Below are 16,888 nucleotides of genomic sequence, written 5' to 3' on the forward strand. Positions count from 1 at the left end.
TCAACTGGCTTACCTGGTTAAATAAAGGTGAAATAATTTTTTTATAAAAAAAAAAAATCCTATGCCGCCCCACTTCTTGTGTAGTGTTTTCACTTTGAACTTAAACAATGGGATTGTGCCCTTAGCTGCCTTGGGCTGGCCTTCTGGGCTAGGTGTGTCTTTACTGTTATACCACCTACCCGGATGACCCTGCTGCCCCAGAGCTGGAGAGGAAGTGAAAGCCACTTGCAACCTAATGTTACAGCCGCCAGAAACAAACAGAGCAGACGAAGCCAACAAGCATCATTCTCTATTCTTGGATCTGCATCAAGCTACAAAATACAAAAATAAGCGAGAAAAAGATGACCAATTCATAAACCGGATAAACATTGGAATACATTTTGAATGGTGGAAGAGTGATGGTGAAATGGCCACAGTTCTGATATACTGGTAACATTAGGTAAGTGTTGGGTTGCGTTTGTAGCCTGCTAGCTACGGTAGCTGCTAACCTTTGTTCAATGTTCAGGCTAGGTAAAAAGGCTACTTAGCTACCTATGCGCATAACGATGGTGACAGGTGTGCACCATAACGCACATGACAGTATCCCCTTGCTAACATCTTATGTATTCTGACTGTTTTCTACTCAAAGGAATCTAATGATAGCAACATGTAGCTATACTGCTTAAACCCCACAAAATGTTCAATGTCTTTATTTCATCTAGCTAACATTTGCTAGCTAAAGCTAGATATGCAGATTGTTGACATGATTGTCTATTTTGTTTGTAGATTATAATGCTAGCTAGCTAGGTCGATAACGTTTTCGGCCCAGGACCACCCCAAAAATGCATCTTCTATTCATGAAATTTAGTACAGTAGCATCACATAAACATGTATTTCTCAGGGAAATACTGGTGGAGACGGTCTGATTTTGAGGGAACCTGAGGCTGTAAAAGTTGTGGTTATGCAAACCCTAACACTAAGAGGTAATAAATGCTGTATGCATTTTGTGTTCTGCTTAGTGATTCAATAATTGTTTTGATGGTCGACTCATAACGCGCTGATGCGCATAACAATAGTGACAGGTGTGCGCCATAACGAGCAGCCTGGTGACTAAAATAGTTAGCTATGTTTGCCTGTTCAGCACATTGCCTGCCTGTAATGATGTACGCTGAGAGTCAGGAAGCAAGTTCAGGGAGTGAGTGTTTTAATAAATAAACATAACATAATATAAAACATGAAAACACGAACAACGCACAGACATGACACAGAAACAAAAACGCCTGTGGAAGGAACCAAAGGGAGTGACATATTTGGGCAGGTAATCAAGGAGGTGATGGAGTTGAGGTGAGTCTCATAATGCGCTGAAGCGCATAACGGTGGTGACAGGTGTGCACCATAACGAGCAGCCTGGTGACCTGAGGCCAGAGAGGGAGCGCACATGACAGTATCCCCTCCCGGACGCGCGGCTCCAGCCGCAGGATGCTGACCAAGGTGACAATCCTGAGGATCAGGAGCGGACTGGTCACCTCTGCTAAGGTGCGGGAACCTGTCGATCCAGCTGAGGCGCGGGAGCATAGCAACCTAGAGCGGCGGAGAGAGAGAGCATACGTGACAGTACCCCCTCCCTGGCGCGTTCGGCTCCAGCCACAGGACTCCAACCACAGGGACATATCCAGGGGATCAGGAATGGATCGGTCGCCTCCGCTGAGGCACAGAAACCTGATGAACCGGCTGAGGCGTGAGAGCCTGATGAGCCGGCTGAGGCATGAGAGCCTGATGAGTTGGCTGAGACCTCCCCAGTTGCCTCGGTCGAGGCAAGGGTAACCTGTTCACCCAGCTGAGGCATGGGAACCTGTTCACCCAGCTGAGGCATGGGAACCTGTTCACCCAGCTGAGGCACGGGAACTTGTTCACCCAGCTGAGGCACGGGAACTTGTTCACCCAGCTGAGGCACAGAAACTTGTTCACCCAACTGAGGCACGGGAGCCTATCGAGCCCGCTGAGGCATGGGAGCCTATCGAGCCCGCTGAGGCATGGGAGCCTATCGAGCCCGCTGAGGCATGGGAGCCTATCGAGCCCGCTGAGGCATGGGAGCCTATCGAGCCCGCTGAGGCATGGGAGCCTATCGAGCCCGCTGAGGCATGGGAGCCTATCGAGCCCGCTGAGGCATGGGAGCCTATCGAGCCCGCTGAGGCATGGGAGCCTATCGAGCCCGCTGAGGCATGGGAGCCTATCGAGCCCGCTGAGGCATGGGAGCCTATCAAGCCTGCTGAGGCATGTGCGCCTATCAAGCCTGCTGAGGCATGTGTGCCTATCAAGCCTGCTGAGGCATGGGAGCCTATCAAGCCTGCTGAGGCATATGCGCCAATCAAGCCTGCTGAGGCATGTGCGCCTATCGAGCCTGCTGAGGCATGGGAGCCTATCGAGCCCGCTGAGGCATGGGAGCCTATCGAGCCCGCTGAGGCATGGGAGCCTATCGAGCCCGCTGAGGCATGGGAGCCTATCGAGCCCGCTGAGGCATGGGAGCCTATCGAGCCCGCTGAGGCATGGGAGCCTATCGAGCCCGCTGAGGCATGGGAGCCTATCGAGCCCGCTGAGGCATGGGAGCCTATCGAGCCCGCTGAGGCATGGGAGCCTATCGAGCCCGCTGAGGCATGGGAGCCTATCGAGCCCGCTGAGGCATGGGAGCCTATCGAGCCCGCTGAGGCATGGGAGCCTATCGAGCCCGCTGAGGCATGGGAGCCTATCGAGCCCGCTGAGGCATGGGAGCTTATCGAGCCACTGAGGCATGGGAGCCTATCAAGCCCGCTGAGGCATGGGAGCCTATCGAGCCCGCTGAGGCATGGGAGCCTATCAAGCCAGCAAAAAGCACTCCCTGATGCTTCCCTTAGGTGAGGCATCATTCTGTAACGATGTGCGCTGAGAGTCGGAAAGCAAGTTCAGGGAGTGAGTGTTTTAATAAATAAACGTAACATAATACAAAACAAGAAGACATTAACAGCACACAGACATGACACAGAAACAGAAACAATGACGCCTGTGGAATGAACCAAAGGGAGTGACATATATAGGGCAGGTAATAAAGGAGGTGATTGGAGTCCAGGTGAGTGTCATAACGCGCTGATGCGCATAACAATAGTGACAGGTGTGCGCCATAACGAGCAGCCTGGTGACCTAGAGTCCGGAGAGGGAGCACACGTGACACGGCCTATATACAGCATTGATTCCTACCTAGTGTTAACTAAAGGAAAAGGGAAATAGGGAAACCTAGTCAACTGTCCAACTGAATGTATTCAACTGAAATGTGTCTTCCGCATTTAACCCAACCCCTCTGAATCAGAGAGGTGCGGGGGGCTGCCTTCATCAACTACCCACCAGCACGAATGAATTAATAGCCAGTGTGGGCAGTCAAGTAAACAATGTCTCATCTTGATGACATATTGGTGGACTATAGGTCAAGTCATAGGACAGCAACATTAACATTCACAACATTAGCACCTCCTATTCCATCCATATTATGATACCAAAATCAATATTTAGTTGGCATATGTACAGGACACAGTTGGGGTGAATACGGAAATATGACAAAACCATTTTTCCCATTGAGCAACAATACCAACTACATCATGGTCTCTCTCATATTTGCATTTTTCACCCACTCAATTTCTCTACAGTATTTATCCAGGCCTGTGTTTTTTCGAAGTGAATGTTCTCTCATGGTTCTTCCTGTCTCAGCTGTTTCAGTCTACTCATGCTTTATTGACTGGTAGTAGAGAGCGTGGAGACAGTTTTCTCCCTCATGGCATTGGCATGCACATAGCATGGAACATACTCTCTAAACTCTTATTGAAATATTCAAAACGATCCTCTTTAATTGTGAATAATAGCATAAGGAATAGAATCAGTATAACAAATCCCTACTTCACCAATTATACTGCCGTAAATTTGCTTCAATATGGACAGAAGGAGCGAGAAATAATTGTGTACGTGTTGAGTGTGTGTGCATATGTGTGTGTACTTGTGTGTGTGTGTGTGTGTGTGTGTGTATGTGTGAGTGTACTTTTGTGTGTCCAACCTAAGCCCAGGGCAGTTGTTTTCTCCTGACCTCTTGTGTTTGGTAGAGAGAGCGAGAGATGCAGATTTATTGGAAGAATAACAAGATGAGAATACATCCGTATCAGTCTGGTCTTGGGCTCCTTATCGAGGTGAGTCTCACACAATACAGCTGCTCTGGGAAACTGTCTGTCTGGGAGACTAATGGGGAGACACAACAGAAAGGTTTAACTCATAAAATCCCAAGTTATTCTGTATGTTTTGACTTGATGAATCTGTTGTCTCTCATTGAAACACGTTACTTCTCTGTTTTCTTTTATTAAATGGATGTTTGATATTCATGGTAATAACATTCATTTCATGCATTTTATGTGTGGAAATGTATCATTCTATCAACATGTACATTTATGCAGCGAGACTAAAGGGAAAAGAGCACAGGAGCATATTTTTCATGACTTTGTGCCAGCCCCCTCTGCTCTCCTTCCCTCCCCTCCACCCTCCACAAACACGATATGTTTGTGTGTTTACAGTAAGAGTGGAACTCTCAGCGGAGACCTAAAGATAAACAAGTGGTAAAGAGAAAAGAGACGTAACAGGAAGCGGTGGAAAAAAATGGCGTCTCACTCACAGGTGTTCCAGAGGGAGAAATGTCCAACATCTCAGGGCTCGTTTGATAGAAACATTCTGTAAACACACACAGACACACTGAACCTCTGCCCTCAAACCCCTCCTCTTCCTCTCAATCACCACACATCTAAATAGCTCTCTCCCCTTCCCTGCTCTCCCTATCCCCCTCAGCAAGGACGAGTTCGGTAGTAATAAATGAACATGCTGAGGAACTTCAGATGATGTCCTAATATACTTCCGACAGTACTGGACGGCAAAGAAAGAAAGAAAGAAAGAAAGAAAGAAAGAAAGAAAGAAAGAAAGAAAGAAAGAAAGAAAGAAAGAAAGAAAGAAAGAAAGAAAGAAAGAAAGAAAGAAAGAAAGAAAGAAAGAAAAAGAGAGGAGGGGAGAATCAACTGAAAATGATGGAGGGCCAAAGAACCTCTCCACATATGAGATGCGTTGGAAATTAGATTTTCAGTTTCCAATGAATTTGTAGCCAGTGCTTCCCAGCCATAGGCATAATAAATGACCTGGATGTTAATGTGTTGTGATTCCTTTCTTTTCCCCTTTAGTTCCTCAAACAGCATATTGACTTTTTTGGCTGTGTTTATTAGAATCTGTCATTATCTTGACATTTCGCAGAGGCTTTGCGGCTTATTGGAATCCCAGAGTGTTCTGACTCGTTGTCTTCGAAAGGAGGGAATGAGGAAATCTTCCTGGAGAAATAAAAGTCCTTCAGAAAGCCTAAGAATGCTAGACGGCTACACGTCTTATTGTCATTTGAAAATACAACTGTGGATTATATTCTACCATTACGGTGTATGGCAAGATGAGGAAAACAATTTATTAGGCATGTGTTGATGCTCTACTGTTATTGAACTACCACGTTTTCTGAGCCTCTGGTTTACTTCTTTAACCAAATAGCCTTACCAAGCTTCTACCATATTATTTACTACTCATATCACAACAGACCGGTTTGATGTTGAGGAAATATTGGATATAGGAAAAGTGTTGAAGGACACAGAACAGTGAACAGACAGTAGAATATCCAGAGTCTGTCTCAGACAACATATCCGTCCTGTGGTTAAAAGGCTAAGGGTTGAAATTTACACCTGCCCTGCCAATTTAGCTCCTCTATAAGAAGACAAAAGACTGCCTTACAAACGTCAATTGATTTGCGATTCATGTATGCCTGTAGGAAGATATGTGGCATCGTAACAATATTGTACATCACATAGAATTGTTACAATATTGTAAATAACATGCAAAATCACGCTAATCACACATTTGCAAGGCAAGTTCAAGGTTAATAAGTCACAATGTTGGCGTGGGTTTTATAGCACATTTTCAGAATTTAAAATCTCTCTCTCTCTCTCGCTCTGTTTATCCTCCCAGTCCGATGCCACCATTCCAACAGGAGAGGGATGTACGCAGCATAATAACTATTTCTACAGTCGTCACCCAGCCACTATTCCCATCTGAAACAAAGAAAACAAATATTAAATAAATAAAACAAGGCCTTCAATTAAAGTGGAATCAGAACAGCGTTGTCAGTCAGCTTTTCCCTGGATTAGGTCTGGTGCGACTCACAGCTCCCTCGTCGTTTCCTCTCGCCTCTGTCTCTGCCACAGAACGTGCGGTAGCATTACGTGAGAAGCATAACAGGCTAAAGCCCTCACGTTGGGCCTGTTTTTATGAGCTGGCTTGTCAGGGGGATCAGGGCATTTACTGTGTTAAAGCATCCTCAGAATATCTGATCAGACAGGCTCCAACTTGATATGGGATGCATTATCACACAAGAACACACACACACACTGGATCTGCTACTGTAACGACCATCTTGGAACAATGGGGAAGAGATCTTTGGAACAATCTGGCCAGGGAAATTAGGAGTAGGGAAACTGTATTGGATTTGTATTAATGCCCATTGTGTATGTCACCCGTACATTATCAATGGGCCGCGCGGTGCATTCTGGGTGATTCTGGGACAAGGAGTGCCATCCTTCAAGGAGTAAATGGAAGTCAATTGGGTAATTAACTTTTTCTCTATAGTATCGTATAGCTTTGAAACATACTTTCAAGGACAATAGTCATGCTTTTTTACTAATACCCTGACTTTTAGAAGGGATTGCGTGACAATTAGCTTAGCAATTGCCTGACGCAGCATGACAACGTGAACACGATTGGTCGACAGTCTGCTGGGCGGGGAATAAACATTCCTCCATTTATTGGCAGTTGAGATTCCCATCTCCTAATTTCTTAGTATCCCTGGTCAGGCCCTGTTTTAGGGATTTGTGGTAGTTTTAGAGGACTTCTATAATGTGTGTGTATGTGTCAGTGGAGGCTCCTCAAAGGAGGAAGAGGAGGACCATCCTTCTCAGTGAATTTCATAAAACATGTAAATAGTAAAACATAAAAAAAGTTATCCTTTTTAGATAAAGTTATACTAAATATATTCACATCACCAAATAATTCCATAGACTTACACAGTAATTATGGCAACTTCCAGAGAACCTCCTCCAACCTATCAGAGCTCTTGCAGCATGAACTAACATGTTGTCCACCCTATCCAAAGGATCAGAGAATTAATCTAGTACTGAATGAGGTACTGAATCTAGAACTGAAATCTAGTACTGAAAGCATAAGCTACAGCTAGGTAGAACTGCAGTGCATAAAATGTGGGGAGTAGTTGACTCAAAAAGAAAGAAAGAGAATAGTTGGAGAAGCAAGAGAGAGGGAGAGAGAGTGAGCTAGCTATATTTCATGGTATTTTTTTCACTTTGACTTCCTTAGCTAGAGAATGCAGCTAGCTAGTTTATCCTCTGACAGAGAGGGAAACTATGTTAGCTAGCTGTCTATGGCTATCCAACACTGGAACTCTTCCAAGTTAATTTATTGCCACCGGGGCTTGCCGGTGTAACTGCTAAACTGCTTGCTGACTGTACACTGTACTGCATGATTGTAGGTTTACTAATGTGCATGTTCTAGTAGCTATGTTGACTATGACATTAGCTAATGTAGTGACAACGATGTAAGTTGTGTGTAAATCAAATCAAATCAAATCAATTTTTATATAGCCCTTCGTACATCAGCTGATATCTCAAAGTGCTGTACAGAAACCCAGCCTAAAACCCCAAACAGCAAGCAATGCAGGTGTAGAAGCACGGTGGCTAGGAAAAACTCCCTAGAAACGCCAAAACCTAGGAAGAAACCTAGAGAGGAACCAGGCTATGTGGGGTGGCCAGTCTTCTTCTGGCTGTGCCGGGTGGAGATTATAATAGAACATGGCAAAGATGTTAAAATGTTCATAAATGACCAGCATGGTCAAATAATAATAATCACAGGCAGAACAGTTGAAACTGGAGCAGCAGCACGGCCAGGTGGACTGGGGACAGCACGGAGTCATCATGTCAGGTAGTCCTGAGGCATAGTCCTAGGGCTCAGGTCCTCCAAGAGAGAGAAAGAAAGAAAGAGATAAAGAGAGAATTAGAGAGGGTATACTTAAATTCACACAGGACACCGGATAGGACTGGAGAAGTACTCCAGATATAACAAACTGACCCTAGCCCCCCGACACATAAACTACTGCAGCATAAATCCTGGAGGCTGAGACAGGAGGGGTTAGGAGACACTGTGGCCCCATCCGAGGACACCCCCGAACAGGGCCAAATAGGAAGGATATAACCCCACCAACTTTGCCAAAGCACAGCCCCCACACCACTAGAGGGATATCTTCAACCACCAACTTACCATCCTGAAACAAGGCCGAGTATAGCCCACAAAGATCTCCGCCACGGCACAACCGAAGGAGGGGGGCGCCAGCCCAGACGCATAGAGGGTAGTGTTTATGATACGAAGGTTTGGGAAAAGGTGAGAAGTGAGAGCCCTTTGATGCGAGAAGGAATAACACAACCATCAAAGGGATCATGTTGTTTGTATGTGGCTGCTATGAAAGTGAACTGTGTTTGCGGTTGATCAGGGGTGTGTTCATTGCGCCGATTCTGTTGAAAAATGTTTCTTAAACGGAAGCAAACAGAACGAAACTAGGATAAACACACCTGAATTTGTCCTATAGAAACTCTTGTTTGCAATGGTTGGACTAATGATTACACCTTAGATCAGCTAGATGCAGGCAAGATTGTGCACGGTGGTATTGAATGTGTCAATGTCTGTCACCTTGATTACTCAAATTTGTCTCGACCTGTGCACCTACGTTGTAAACTTTCATTCATAGGCTAGTTTGTAGCATCCACATAATGGGTATAGGGAAAATTTGAGTATCCTGTAGTAGCCTAAACCTATCGCTATTACACTGAGCTGGGTGAATGGAATATGAATGACAGTCATCCAATATGCTGTAATAGAAAAAAGGCCATGCTCATAAAAAAAAAAAACTTCCACTGGTGTGTAAATATCTGACATGCATTACTTCTGATGTTATTATGCATCTCATATCAGTTAGAATATGTACATTATCTTGTGACACATGACAACACAGTCATATACGACCACGTAATCACACAAGGTTATCCCTTTACTACTAGTCATGACAGGCCCACAGAAACAAACTCTATGAACAAACAACTTCCGTATCTCTAACTGCTCAGCTCCTCTCTCTCTCTCTCTCTCTCTCTCTCTCTCTCTCTCTCTCTCTCTCTCTCTCTCTTTCTCTCTCTCTCTCTCTCTCTTTCTCTCTCTCTCTCTCTCTCTCTCTCTCTCTTTCTCTCTATCTCTCTCTGCCGCCCCAACACTCCACTGTGCCCCCTCCCAACAGATATCTATATTTCATAGGGATTCTTTGAATTAGGTGGAACACTGTTGCTATCGGCAACTCCCACGTGGGAAATACCAGGAGATACGCTCCTCCCAGGTTGCAAGGAAGAGGGTTTTAATAATTAAACAAACAGGAGCACAACAGGAGCCAAACAGAACAGCAGCCTCTAGCCACAGGCCCAACAGCAGCATGGCACCATGCTACTGTGTTCTCTCTTTCCTTTCCACATCTGCCTGCCTCTGCCGGAAGTGTTGGCCCACTCATCGTTTTGTTGCGTTATGAATCGCTGTGCTAATTGTTTTTTATTTATAACACTGCCTCTACTCTAGCGTATTCTTCAGTTCTAGAGGGGCTTACAGTATCAGGTTTGACATGTGTTCGGATGCTTCACAGCAAATTGTCCAGTGTTGAATCAACACTGAGAGTAGGGTCACAAAGGGACGGTAACTTTCTGGTAAATATTTTCAATGGGAAGTTAAGCCCTGGAATTTTGTGAATTTTGCTAAAATTCATTAAAAAAGTCAGCTTATAACAGTGAACCTTTTTTGTGGGATGAACATAAGGCAATTCTAGGTCTTGTGGCATATTTTGGTTAGACTATCCCCAATTCAATGGAATCCTCATTCTTCCATCACATGCACAGTGCATTCTTCCATCACATGCACAGTGCATTCTTCCATCACATGCACAGTGCATTCTTCCATCACATGCACAGTGCACTCTTCCATCACATGCACAGTGCATTCTTCCATCACATGCACAGTGCATTCTTCCATCACATGCACAGTGCATTCTTCCATCACATGCACAGTGCACTCTTCCATCACATGTATAGCTGATTCTCAAGATCTTGCATTCTAATGAGATGCTATTGAGTCCACACTATTACACTGTCTGAGCCAAGGACTACATGCTTTCTGGTAAGTTTTGATTACAATACTGGGTGGGTTGAATATATTTTATATGACATACAAGATTTTTTGTTAAGTAGTAAATAGTAGCCTACAGCAAAGTGTGTTTAAATCATTTCTAACTTGTTAACAATTTCTGCTAGCATGTGCTAGCTTGCTTGAGCCTGCTAACTGAGGAGTGTTAATTCACCTGTTTTCACCTGTTTCATTTTAAAACATTTATCTTACAAAGGAGTTGTTTAATCTAACCGCTTAACTATTTATCTGTACATGGAATTGAATTGTTTTTTTAACTCAGTTTTTTTCAAATCTTTACAGAAAATGCCACACAGCTTTTCCTTCTACATTAGCTGCAGTGAAATGTCTCCACACATCAGATAGTACATCTGTACATTTGCAAACATTGTGCTAAATCATATGTGAAGAATGCAACAAAGATGCAGAATCATCTGGCCAAGTGCATAAAGTTCCCTCAGCGCTCACAACAAGCAACCTAGGACAAAAGTCCCTCTACTTCTATTCGAGGTGAAAATTATGAATTAGACACCTTATCGATAGCAACAGCACATGGTCCTCCAGGAATCAGAAGTTTGTTTGACTCAATGGAGGAATGCAGTCAGAGAAATGCTGATGAATGTCTTGCTCGAGCTGTGTATGCAACTGGTTCACCTCTGATGCTCACAGGCAATGTGTATTGGAAGAGAATTCTGAATGTTCTTCGCCCAGCAAAACACCCCTCCAACCAGACATGCTTTATCTACTAATTTCCTGGATGCAGAGTTCTTCACCCAGCATACACCCCTCCAACCAGACATGCTTTACCTACTAATTTCCTGGATGCGGACTGTATTGCAATCATATCTGGTGGGTGGTCGAATGTTTGTGGGCAAGGAATAATTAACTACATTATCTCCACCCCTCAACCAGCACTCTACAAGAACACAGACACAAGGGACAACAGACACACTGGTCTCTACATTGCAGATGAGCTGAAGGCAGTCATCAATGACATTGGACCACAGAAGGTATTTGCACTGGTGATAGACAATGCTGCGAACATGAAGGCTGCTTGGTCTAAAGTGGAGGAGTTCTACCCTCACGTCACACCCATTGGCTGTGCTGCTCATGCATTGTATCTGCTCTTCAAGGACATCATGGCACTGAACATAGTGGATCCACTCTACAAGAGAGTCAAGGAAATGGTTATGGTTCAATAAGTTATATCATCAATGATTCATCAAGATATAGCTGCAATCTACCTCACCAAGCAAAGTGAGAAGAATAAGAGCACCACATTGAAGCTGCCCAGCAACACCTGTTGGGGTGGTGTTGTCATCATGTTTGACAGTCTCCTGGAGGGGAAGGAGTCTCTCCAAGAAATGGCCATATCACAGTCTGCCGATGTGGACAGCCCCATCAAGAGGATTCTCCTGGATGATGTATTTTGGGAGAGAGTAGTAAGCAGCCTGAAACTACTGAAACCTATAGCAGTAGCAATTGCACAGATTTAGGGAGACAATGCCATCCTGTCTGACATTCAGCCTCTGCTTTCAGATGTAAGAGAAGAAATCCATACTGCCCTGCCAACTTCACTGTTGCTCCAAGCAGAGGAAACGGCAGTTCTGAAATACGTCAAAAAGCATGAAGACCTCTGCCTGAAGCCCATACACGCCACACCGTACATGTTGGACCCCAAGTATGCTGGAAAGAGCAGCATGTCTGGTGCAGAGATCTACAAGGCCTATGGTGTCATCACTACCGTGTCTCTTCACCTTGGGCTGGATGAGGGCAAGATTCTTGGCAGTCTGGCGAAGTACACTTCCAAGCAAGGGCTTTGGGATGGAGATGCAATATGGCAGTCGTGCCAATATCTCATCAGCCACCTGGTGGAAGGGAGTTTGTGGATCTGAGGCTCTTTCCCCTGTTGCCTCCATCATCCTCCAAATCCCATCAACATCAGCCGCCTCAGAGCTCAACTGGCCCTTGTTTGGGAACACACACACCAAAGCACGCAACAGGTTGACCAATACACGGGTTGAAGAATTGGTGGACATTCGGGCAAATTTCTGGCTTTTTGAGTCTGACAAACGAGCCATCCTCAACAAGGTTGGAAAGTGACAGTGAAGATGAGGCCTCAGAGTTTGATTTTCAAGAGGTGGACATTGAGGAGGTCCAGGGTGAAGACATGGAAGCCTGAGAGGAAGACAACCAAAGCTTTAGTTTCTAGACTATTGTTTTACACATGTATATTGACAACGTTTTTGGGAGATGGGATGGATCATTGTGGATCATTCAATATTCTCTTTCTTTTGTTGTTCAGTGAAATCATCCCATGTGAAGAATCAACTCATTTAATTAAAGTTAAATTCGTAATTAAATAGTTTGCAATTATGTATATTTATGATAAGGTAAAAGGTTTATGTTTCTGTCTCCATATTATATGGCAAATATATCCAATGCAAAAAACATCGACATTTAAATGGTATTAATATTAATTTGAACATATTTACATTAATTCCAAAATATTCCCATGAATTCCCACGGAAAGTTTCCACCTATGAATATTCCCCAAAATGTGCAACCCTAACTGAGAGTATTAAATGTAACACTGTTCCAGTGTCTTTACGGGGCCACACGTTTCAGTGTTAAATTAATACTGTGCTGACGCTGTTACACTTTCTCAGTGTCAGTAAATTGTAGTGTTACAGAAACTCGATTTCTGGTGTTGTTTTAACACTGTGTGGTGTAAAGCCTAATTTGCATATGCCACAGTGTCTTTCCATTTTGAGTGAAATGTAAAGGTACAACCCATGACTTTATTTCTTAGTGACAGAAACATGGTTATTCAATCCGTTCATATTCAGACCTGTGGCCTTCATCAAGTGAGATGCTAGGTGAATATTATCACAAACATTATGACAATACACTACATACACTGAGTGTTCAAAACTTTAGGAACACCTTCATAATATTAAGTTGCACACCTTTTTGCACTCAGAACAGCCTCAATTTGTTGGGGCATGGACTCTATACAAGGTGTCGGAAGCATCCCACAGAGATGCTGGCCCATGTTGACTCCAATGCTTCCCACGGTTGTGCCAAATTGTCTGGATGTCCTTTGAGTGTTGGCCTATTCTTGATACACACGGGAAACTGTTGAGCGTGAAAACCCTAGCAGCGTTGCAGTTCTTGACACACTCAAACCGGTGCCCCTGGCACCTACTACCATACCCCGTTCAAATGCACTCTGAATGGCACAATTCATGTCTCAATTGTCTCAAGGCTTAAAAATACTTATTTAACCTGATTCCTCTCCTTCATCTAAACTGATTGAAGTGGATTTACCAAGTGACACCAATAAGGGATCATAGCTTTCACCTGGATTCACCTGGTCAGTCTATGTCATGGAAAGAGCAGGCGTTCCTAATGTTTTGTCTACTCAGTGTATAAACAGTTTATATAGACATTCACAGACTCATATAGAGATTAGCTTAAACATATATAATATGGCCTTACTTTGAAGGCCTAGTTTTACCCTAACACAGGGTCTGAAACTCCTGGCTTACAAGCGACATCAGGTTGTCACACCCTGATCTGTTTCACCTGTCTTTGTGCTTGTCTCCACTCCCCACCAGGCATATCCCATCTCCCCCCATTATCCCCTGTGTATTTCTACCTGCGTTTTCTGTTTGACTATTTGTCTGTTGCCAGTTAATCTTGTCTCATCAAGCCTTGTTTTTCCGTACTCCTGTTTTCTCTAGTCCCTGTTTTATAGTCCTCCTGGTTCCGAGCAGTTCTGCCTGCCCTGACCCCGAGCCTGCCTGCCGTCCTGTTCCTATCTGACTCTGACCCTGTTACGAACCTCTGCCTGTCCTCAATCTGCCCTGTGGTTTAATAAACTACTCTGTGTATTGAACCGTCCGTCTCCTGTGTCTGCATCTGGGTCATATCCTGAGTTGTGTTAGTATGAACTGGCCCTGACTGACCCAGCAGACTCGGACCAGCTCCGCAATGCTGTATCCTACCAAGGAGCCACCATTGGAAGATGCGAGGAGTTACTTCAAAACCTTATGGAACGACTCTACAACTTGGCAGAACACCACGACCGCACAATCAATGCATTGCTGGAGAAATTACTCAGATATTTTACTAGGCAGCAAGCCTGTATGGTAACCCCCCAGACTCTCAGTAATCCCGCTACCAGAAGCACTTCTTCCCAGTCTATCCCGGGCTTCCTGAGAATGCTGCTTACCTCCTAGCGCTACTAGCACTACTCTAGAGATCCAGGACCCTGCAGAGCGTTTCTCTCCCAGTGCTCCCTCATCTTCGAGCTGCAGCCCTGTTCGTTTCCCTTGGATTGCTCAAAGATAGCGCATCTTATAACGCTGATGTCAGGGAGGGATCTTGCCTGGGCGACAGTGGTGTGGGAGCAACAATCCAACATTTGCCTCAGTCTGGAGGAGTTCATGGCGGAAGTTAGGAAGGTGTTCGATTTTCCGTTGTCCAGGAGAGAGGCTGCTCGGAAGCTACTCCAACTGCATCAAAACACCCGTATTGTGTCAAAACTCCAGTAGTCTGGCCACTGAGGGTGCCTGGAACCCAGAATCTCTTTTCGACATGTTCCTTCATGGATTATCGTTGGAGGTTAAAGACGAGCTCGCAGCCCGGGAGCTTCCCAACGACCTCAACTCTCACATAGCCTTGATCTTACAGATCGATGGGCGGCTATGGGAAGAGGAGGTCTGTTCCCAGTCACGCTCGCTCGTTCACTGCTCCCACCTTGTCTCCAAGGAATCCCGGAAGTTCCCGACGCCCACCTTACCGAGAGAATCCGATGTCACCCAAGTTCCCATGGGAATCACCAAGGACTTTCTTGGACCCCGGGTGGTAGGATAAAGTGAAATTGATACGGGTGAATAACAGGGCCCAGCGAGCCTGCCTAGAGTTGAGAGTTGAGGTGCTTGGCTGTGCGGAGATATTGCAGGTTTTTATGGTCAGTCCACACTAAGAATGGGTGTTCCGCCCCCTCCAACCAGTGCCTCCACTCCTCCAATGCCATCTTGATGGTGAGTTCTCGATGTCCCACATCATAGTTCCTCTCAGCAGATTTTGCTGCACAGTGTAATTCCTATTAGAATCCAGCCATAGTTAGGATTTCACCGACAACCTGCATTCACAATGGCTGTCAAGTTTAGGAACATTGATAAAGGAGACTACCTAATCAATCATTATACATGAAAATGATGGCTGTGATGTTGATGGGAATGGTTTACTCTGACAAAAGCACTCTCTCACACTCAACTGTGGTTATTAAGACAAACAGTGGGGTTCCTTTACACCACTAACTTTGTTTAACTCTTACAGTGTTCATTTAACTCCTGAATCAACACTGTGTGTGTTATGGCCCAGGTTAACCAGTGCTGACATTATTATCGCTGCTGCAGCTCAGCTAAACAAACTGTCTGAGCTTTTAATAACCAGCATTGAGCACACACACACACACACACACACACACACACACACACACACACACACACACACACACACACACACAGAGGAGAGCACATGGGAAAAGTAGAGAGGTTTTTGTCCGTTTTCTCTTTCTTCTCATAGTGTTTGATCTAATAGAGAGAGTGAGGACCCTCTGCTTACCATGGGGCCATACTCTGTCCTGTCCCCCTTCACTAACACACACAGTCCCCCTTGTCTCTAGTGTCAGAATCCATAACCCAGCTCTGATTCAGGTCACTGACAGCATGCTGTGGTGTATCATATTTATCATCATCACTGGATTCATGGTGGATATTGACCAACAGTCAAGCTGGGAGACCACAGAGACTGTAATCAATATTGTGGGCCAGATACAGTTACATGTTGTCAGGCAGAAGGCCTCAGAGTCAACTGGCCTCGTTACAAAACCATTTTTATTTCAGAATTGAAGTTGAGTAGTTTGAAGCATAGTCTTTTTATGGGACCAGCTGCTTATATGTGTGCATGTCATTGAGCGAGCGAGGGGAATGGAACATTTTAAGATGTTAGAAAGATACACTCTTTCTCCCTTTCTCTCCCTCTGGCTCTCTTTCTTCAGTTCCCCTCAAACAGTTGCCCTGGCAAGGATAGGTTGCCTGAGGGGGAGCGTATCAAATCTGCAAAGGGATTTTCTCCCCACACAGAGGGAACAGAGAAAAAGAACTCTGTCGTTTCTGTCCGTCTGGTGTTTGTCACCAACGGGTGTAAGGGTGTTTTTGTGTGATGGGAGTTTAGAGAGCTGTTTCAAACGTGAGACTGAAATTGTGTCATCGTCATGGTGACTGAGTCGGTGACTAGGCAACATCAAACTTCTGAGAATTCTCAAAAAAATGGTCACCGTGACAACACTATGGTTACAGGATCTTGGAACTGTTGGGCACCGTTGGAGTGTTAAACAAATGGATTATGATTAAATGCTTTTCATAGCATTAGATTTTATGAGAATTTGTTTGTTCTTTGAATGTCTATTCATATCTAAAAAAAGCTGCAACTTGAAGATAAGGGAAAGTTATTTTGGACAAAAAAGGAAACA

This window comes from Oncorhynchus kisutch, linkage group LG15 (genome assembly GCF_002021735.2).
Source record: "Oncorhynchus kisutch isolate 150728-3 linkage group LG15, Okis_V2, whole genome shotgun sequence".
Classification (NCBI taxonomy): Eukaryota; Metazoa; Chordata; class Actinopteri; order Salmoniformes; family Salmonidae; genus Oncorhynchus; species Oncorhynchus kisutch.